The sequence below is a fragment of the Macrobrachium nipponense genome, chromosome 44 (assembly GCF_015104395.2).
Source record: "Macrobrachium nipponense isolate FS-2020 chromosome 44, ASM1510439v2, whole genome shotgun sequence".
NCBI lineage: Eukaryota > Metazoa > Arthropoda > Malacostraca > Decapoda > Palaemonidae > Macrobrachium > Macrobrachium nipponense.
Genome location: NC_087221.1, coordinates 7952035 through 7959534, shown reverse-complemented (window position 1 = coordinate 7959534; position 7500 = coordinate 7952035). Strand labels below are relative to the sequence as shown.

At 34.9% G+C, this 7500-nt stretch overlaps 1 protein-coding gene across 8 annotated transcripts in view; it reads right to left on the bottom strand.

Moving 5' to 3' along the window:
- LOC135204019 (dachshund homolog 2-like) overlaps positions 1-7500 on the bottom strand; it is a 183555-nt gene that overhangs the window by 174086 nt on the left and 1969 nt on the right. The gene's annotated exons all lie outside the window — the stretch shown is intronic.

Genomic DNA, 7500 nt, shown 5'->3' with positions numbered 1-7500 from the left:
GCGGTCGCGTTAGTGTACATGCATATCAAAATATATTTATTGATACGTGTGTATACTGCGCAAAAGATTTTTTTTATTTACTAGTATATGTTGTACGCCCAAATCTTTATTTCTAGTATATAGTATACACACACACACACACACACACATACACACACACACATATATATATATATATAGTATTATACTATATATTATATATATATATTATATATTATATATATATTAATGTATTCACATATAGGGCTAATTCAATATGACTGTGGCATCTCTTGCATGAAGATTTTATTTCTACTTCTACAAAATTATTCATGAAACACGATTTTCCTACTCTTATTAAACGTTCATTCAGAAGTCTCACAAATCATATGCGATTTCGACTAACAAACAAAGAAAAGCTCTTGCATGTCTCAGTATGGCCTATGAAACAAGGTCCTGTGCCTGCATCAAGCCAGCCTAATCTACCAACAATTATTATCGCACACAAAGTACTTTTCCTGTAGTGTGAGTAGCTGCTGGAGGAACAAGAACAAGAAGAAGAACAAGATGAATAAAGTGTCTCTAATATGCGTGTCTCATGGTAAGAGGTGCCGGTATAAAGACCCACCCTGCCCCGGACATTTGAGAGTCGCTTAAACTAGAATTACCAATCAAAAGTAAATAAGAGGACAGATCGGGTTTATCGCCCGCTAGGGGGATTTGCACCAATAGGGTCTCTCCGCACCACTTCGCACTCAAGTGCTTGTGTGTGTGTGAGAGAGAGAGAGAGAGAGAGAGAGAGAGAGAGAGAGAGAGAGAGAACACCACTCAGTTTCTCTTCCAGTATTCATGTTTCTTACCAAGAAACCCAAGCTCTATGGAGAGAATATGAATTTTTGTCTATGTGAGGTAATGTTCGGTAGTAATCAATGTCTCTTGTCGAGTAACAACTGTAAATGAAACATATGACAAACTATTTGAAATATACCTTTGTCTGCGTATGTGAGAGAGAGAGAGAGAGAGAGAGAGAGAGAGAGAGAGAGAGAGAATTCTTATCGAATTCTTTTGGGGCCAGCCATAACGAAATAATAACACGGTCGTAATCAAACAGTACGAAAAACGGACGAAATTTCCATGGAAATGTGAGATAAAAAGCAGAACACAAGGGAGGAGGAGAAGAAGAAGAAGAAGATGAGGAAGAAGAAGAAGACCTACTGGTCCGAGAAGGCTTTGAAGATTAGCATACTGCCCTCGTCTTGATACGTAATCACAAAGACTTTTAGACTTTAGCGTGATTAAAAATCGACTTCGGAAACACACACACGTAGGATATTAATGGATTCTTTTACATCGGACGATACCGTAAGGAAATACTTTAATCTGTCGAGCTTTTGTGCTCTCTCTCTCTCTCTCTCTCTCTCTCTCTCTCTCTCTCTCTCTCTCTCTCTCTCTCTCTCTTTGTGCGCAGATTTTCAGCTGACGTTCTCGGATGACGAAAATGACAGAGCAACAACACACCGCTTATGTTGCTGTGTTGTTGTTCTTTTTTTCCTTGGGGTTTTCTCATCCCAATGGAGTCTTTCTAATAGATTTTGTCATTCTAAATCACTTTCTGTATAAAATATAAACGTATAACAGATCTTTACTCTTTTCAACGATTTTTCTTTTATATTACTTGGTTACTTCAAACGCCGCTAGTAAACAATAATAAAACAAAAAATATGGGGGTGTTCTCAATTTTTCTACTTAAGTAGCATCACCTGCAGTAGTACTAACAACATTCGAAGTTACGTGGTGACTCATAATTTCGACTGTGTAACTTTCTAGGGAAAATCTGTGCGAATGGATTGACCCCCTCCTTTGTGTCATAGTTAAGACTCTTTACTAATAATGTTTCCCTTGCCTGCTGATGTAAATCATTCCCTGTGACGGTAAAGGGTTCCTCATAACGTCCAGTAATGCCCTTTCGTGGAAATACAACTACCTAGAAACGCAATAAACTGATTAAAATATTAATACATTTGATGATATTTGTAAATATCAGTCAAACAGCAAGACTCGCCGAATGACTCCATTAAAGAAGAACAGTTTCAAAAAGTTTGTTATAGTTTTTCGACACTTGCTGATAACGAAGAATAATAGATATATCACAGTAGCCCTGTTGTTAATAGCGTTTTAAGTTATTTAGCGCATCATTTCCCCTTGGGCAATATTAATCTAGGTTTGACGACAACGGAAGCAAGATATGACTTCCCAATCTCTCTAGCAATAAGTCAAGTTCCTCGCTGCTTCCCTAAAATATGATCGCTAATGATGATGATGATGATGATGATGATGATGATGATAACACCAACTTAGGTCACTAAACGTCCTTACCATTGACATGGTGAAAACGTTAAAACTTCCATGAAAACTTGTGCAAGTCTTACAATAATATCAAAGTTAACAGCGGCGTTATGAAAGAAATGCTAATATAAAACTTTCTATAAGCTACACTTTGGTTCAAAGAAAATTTTTCAAAGAAGAAAATACACCTGGAATATCAACTATTTACAAGAAGTAAGACAACGCTGTCCTTGCTCCTACCATTTCTCTTATCAAAGTTTAAACACATAAACCTACAATTATCACGCATTACAGTTTGTCCGCATTCTTCATCCATACACAGAAACACTTCATGTAAATCAAAATATTACTATTCATTATCCTCATAGTTGAGTTTTCAGCCATTTTTTGATGCGGCAGTATCCTCAGGTGAAGATGACCTTCGGAGGAGAACGTCAATTTTCATGAAAACAGAAAGAAGCTATTACATACACTGCTGTCGCAGACAAGTGGCAATCAATATGACTCCGGAAGCAGTACGCAAGATGAATGCCGCGACAATGTTTACATCACGACCGAAGCATCAACATAATGCTGCGATACTGGCAATGTCTCTTGCCTCAGCCCGTCAGCGAAATTTCAACATAACTCAGAAGCACATCCATAAACTGCGCACACCTCTGAGTAGTAGGCACTAACGTCATCACATGTAAAACAAGTCTAAATTTTTAGTAAAGGAAACAATTCATGAACACTGACATATCTCAAACTCAAGTTGAGTGAATGCTTATTCTAATTAAATTTCATTACACTTGTATTAAAATTAGGACGATCTCTCATTACCTCGTTCTCCCTCGTTTTTGTTTACTAATCGAGAGTTTCAATATCAAAGGTCAATGAAACCAAAAAAAAAAAAAAAAAAAAAAAAAAAAAAAACCACGGATACACCACACAACTTCAGCTTCCCTTCAAAGTTCATCCTGTCCCTTGTTCGGAGCCCACTTGTTTTAAGTTATATTTCAGTTGAAGAAGCCGTAGAAAAAAAGGAATAAGGAAAAATGAAAGTATATCTAAGTTCAGATGAGAGCAAAAAGGGGCGGAGAAAGAAGAGGAAGAAGAGAACTCGTCCCAAGTTCTCTGTAAAGTCTAGTGTACACATTTTCTATAATAAGTTGGGGTTAAGTTATTCTACCATTTCCTGCCCGAGAGGCGAAGAAGAAGAAGAAGAAGAAGAAGAAGCTGGGTGGGTATCAATAATAGTCAAAACTTTCAACTCAAAAGCTCCTCCTCCTCCTCCTCCTTCTTCTTCTTCTCTACAAACGTTGCTAATTGCCGAGGCCGATTAGGGGACTTGATTTATTTAAGATAAGAGAAAAAGTCCAGAGAGCCGACCTCAAGAAAAATAAATCACGCCTTCCCCTCCACCCCTCCAGTCAGTCCCACGTCCCTTAAACCTTATTACCATAGTAACAGCTTCAGCCAAGCACCGCTTCATAAATCATGGCATCAAATAAACCCTGGAAACTGGACGACCCAGTCTCTTTCTCTCTATTTCTCACTCTTTCTCTCTCTCTCTCTCTTCTCTCTCACACCGAGTGATTAATAAAGCATTAGAATGATTAACCATAATTGGAAAGATTATTCCCATTACCACACTCTCAAGGTGTCTAAGGGCTCTCCGCCCCCGAGAGTGTGAGCTCTGGGCCTAATTGTCTTCAAGCTCCGGCTATGGTGATGTGATATGGAAATACATCTAATATTTCGAGTCTTATGCAGGACTGAGCATGAACCTTGCTTCAAGTCTCTCTCTCTCTCTCTCTCTCTCTCTCTCTCTCTCTCTCTCTCTCTCCTCTCTATATATATAATATTATATATATAATAATATTATATATATTATATATATACTATAATATATATATATATATATAAATATAATATATAATATTATATATATATTTATTATATATTTATATGTAGTGTATGTATATCCTTCATAAGCATTTCAGTAGATCGTACCGAATCTCTCTCTCTCTCTCTCTGCTTGATTTATTCCAAGTTTGACATGTATTTACCGTTACCCCTATGCATTCATAAAACGCTTTAAATACAACTAACCCATTTCGAGCGTAAAGGGCATATAAATACCCGTTCGCCCAATTCATAGTACACCGCCTGATATGAGCTTTGCCATCATGAATTAATTCATGTTTTTGTTCATAAACCGAAAGAGAGCGAAAAAATGACTCGGCTGAGAACATGCATTATTTTACATGGAAATACCTCACCCATACCCAGCCCCCTCCCTCCCCTTCACATTTTTACCATTACGTAAAAACAAAAATGTATTGGTATATAAAGCGTACGAAATTGCATTTAACAAATCAGACGGCGATGATCATGTCAAAAGTGTTAGGCTTCATATGTTCGGATGTGTATCACTCACAAAGATGGTTAGTCGGTTTCATTGTGAATTTCGTGACATCGGCAGTTAATGCACGATGGTTTTTCTGCATTTCCCAAATCATAGTCTCCCTCTTTTTCGCGCATAAGCACCCAAATCACAATCGTGTATGTAATAAATAAATAAATATATTATATATATATATATTATAGTATATATATATATATATATATATATATATATATATATATATATATATATATATATATATTATATATATATATAAATTATTAGTAAACATGAATTTGCTTTGTTCTCATGTAAAAGAATTTACAAATTGTTTATGTACATACATGTGTAGCATACAGCTTATAAACGGACAGACTCACAGGCATACTATATATATATATATATATATATATATATATATATATATATATACATATATATATATATATATACATATATATATATATGCCTGTGAGTCTGTGCGTTTATAAGCTGTATGCTACACATTTATGTATATAAACAATTTGTAAATTCTTTTACATGAGAACAAAGCAAATTTATGTTTACTAATAATTTTTCTTCTTTATTAATTAAGTAAATAAAGATCCGATCAGACTCAAGAGCGCCCATCGTTGATTACACAATAACCACAAATCATCATTACTTGCAAACCAGAAAGAATAACTGGAAAAGGAAAGTTGTCTTCCGTTCTCTCTCTCTCTCTCTCCCTCTCCCTCCCCTTCCCGCATTGCTGCATAGCACATATTGAATTTTTTCCAGCGTGGGTATATGGAATTTCACGCCCGTGTGTTTAAGACTTAACTATGCAGTTTCTGGGATTAATATCTATGGTTTTTACTGTATTCCTGGAAAGTCAGTCTTCTTTTGACTTGTTCAGTCCACGCGAAAAATTGATAAAAGTTCTCGGAACAAGAAATCACTATTATAGTGTTTGTGACTACTTGTAAAAGCAGAGCTAACGGACATATTTTGTGACTACTTGTAAAAGCAGAGCTAACGGACATTTAAACGAATATTGAAGTAAACATGACCAGGGTCTAAATCACTTACATCCCGATGAATTATATTTAAGGCGCTTTCTACTTAATATTAATTTGTACGTGTGTGTGTGTATATATATATATATATATATATATATATATATGTGTGTGGTGTGTGTGTGTGTGTGTACATATATACATACATACATACATAATAAGTGTGGGTGTGTATGTTTATTTTTATGTCTTTCAGAGGGGGGAAAAAGGGTGAATAATTTTCCCGCCTAAAGATCGAACCATCTTCCGTAATCTGAAAGGGATGCTCTTTCGTCTGAAATGTCATCATCTGAATAAAGACTTGCAATTAGATATGCTGTATTAATCTACATTGATATGGGCTACATTACTGACAATTGTACAGGTTAGAGAATTGTGCTGATTGGGAACTGTAAAATTCCTGACAGAAATATTCCTGATTTGTTTTACTAATAATTGAAAACCCGCAATAAAAACGAAAAATGTCCATCCCCACCTAATGTGATCCCCATAATGAAAAATCGAATGAATAGAAAACTGGAATGACACAGTGACTTGGATTCCTTCTGTCAGCCTCATTTGACGGAAGCGAGACCTACATCATCGTCCGTCACTCGTCAGTGACGGCCAGTGACGACGAGACGACGACAGCGAACATCGGAAATGACAGGAAAAGGTTCAAGTGATCATCTCATTCCACTCCGTTGGGGAGTGTTCCGCGGAGTTAACGAAGCAAGTTAACTTATGGTGGAACTGTATGAATATCGTAAGGCCATTTGGTATGCACTGAAAAGCCGTGCCTGTGACGTCATAAGGAGTTCGAGCTATCTTGTATAGAGCATTTGCTTTATCTGAGCCGATAACGTAGAGATGGAAATTAACGGTAAACCTACAAATGCTTCCCTTTTCTTGTGCGATAAAAAGAGTGTGACATTTTCTCTAAGCCTCGGGATATCAAATCGTTGCATTCTGTCTCACTGTATTCTTATCGCAATGGAAATGGGAGGCCTTTATAGGCTTACGTCATCCACAATCGGCTTAGAAACTCACCTTAACAGTGCAGAGGTTCACGTGCTTATTTGTGTGTGAAATTGTTTACACACACTGACACGTATATATATATATATATATATATATATATATATATATATATATTATATATAATATATATATTTGGGAGGGGGTATGAAATATGAAAATATTCAAGCAACAAATTTAAGAAATTCAGTCGTCAAGATTCGTTTGATAGGAAAACTATGGTATAAATAAAACATGCGCACGCACACATTTTACTATATATATATATATATATATATATAATATATATATATATATATATATATATATATATATATATATAACAACATATATATATATAATATATATATATATATAATATATATATATATATATCATATATATATATATATATTAATATTATATATATATTATATTAACACACTATATATATATATAATATATATATATTATATATATTATATATATATATATATATTATATATATAATAATATATGTATATAACAACGCAAGTGTTTTTGTTTTAACGTTTGATGTTCATGAGTGTTTCCATAACACTAAATACAAATTATAATTATTACGAAACACGTACTTTAGATATATCAGCCTGATCATAATGTACAACATACTTATGCACAGCTGTTGTTTCATTGATTTTTCACTGATTTTCCTTCCAAAACAATGGATACTTCAGCTTTCTGCTCATGCAG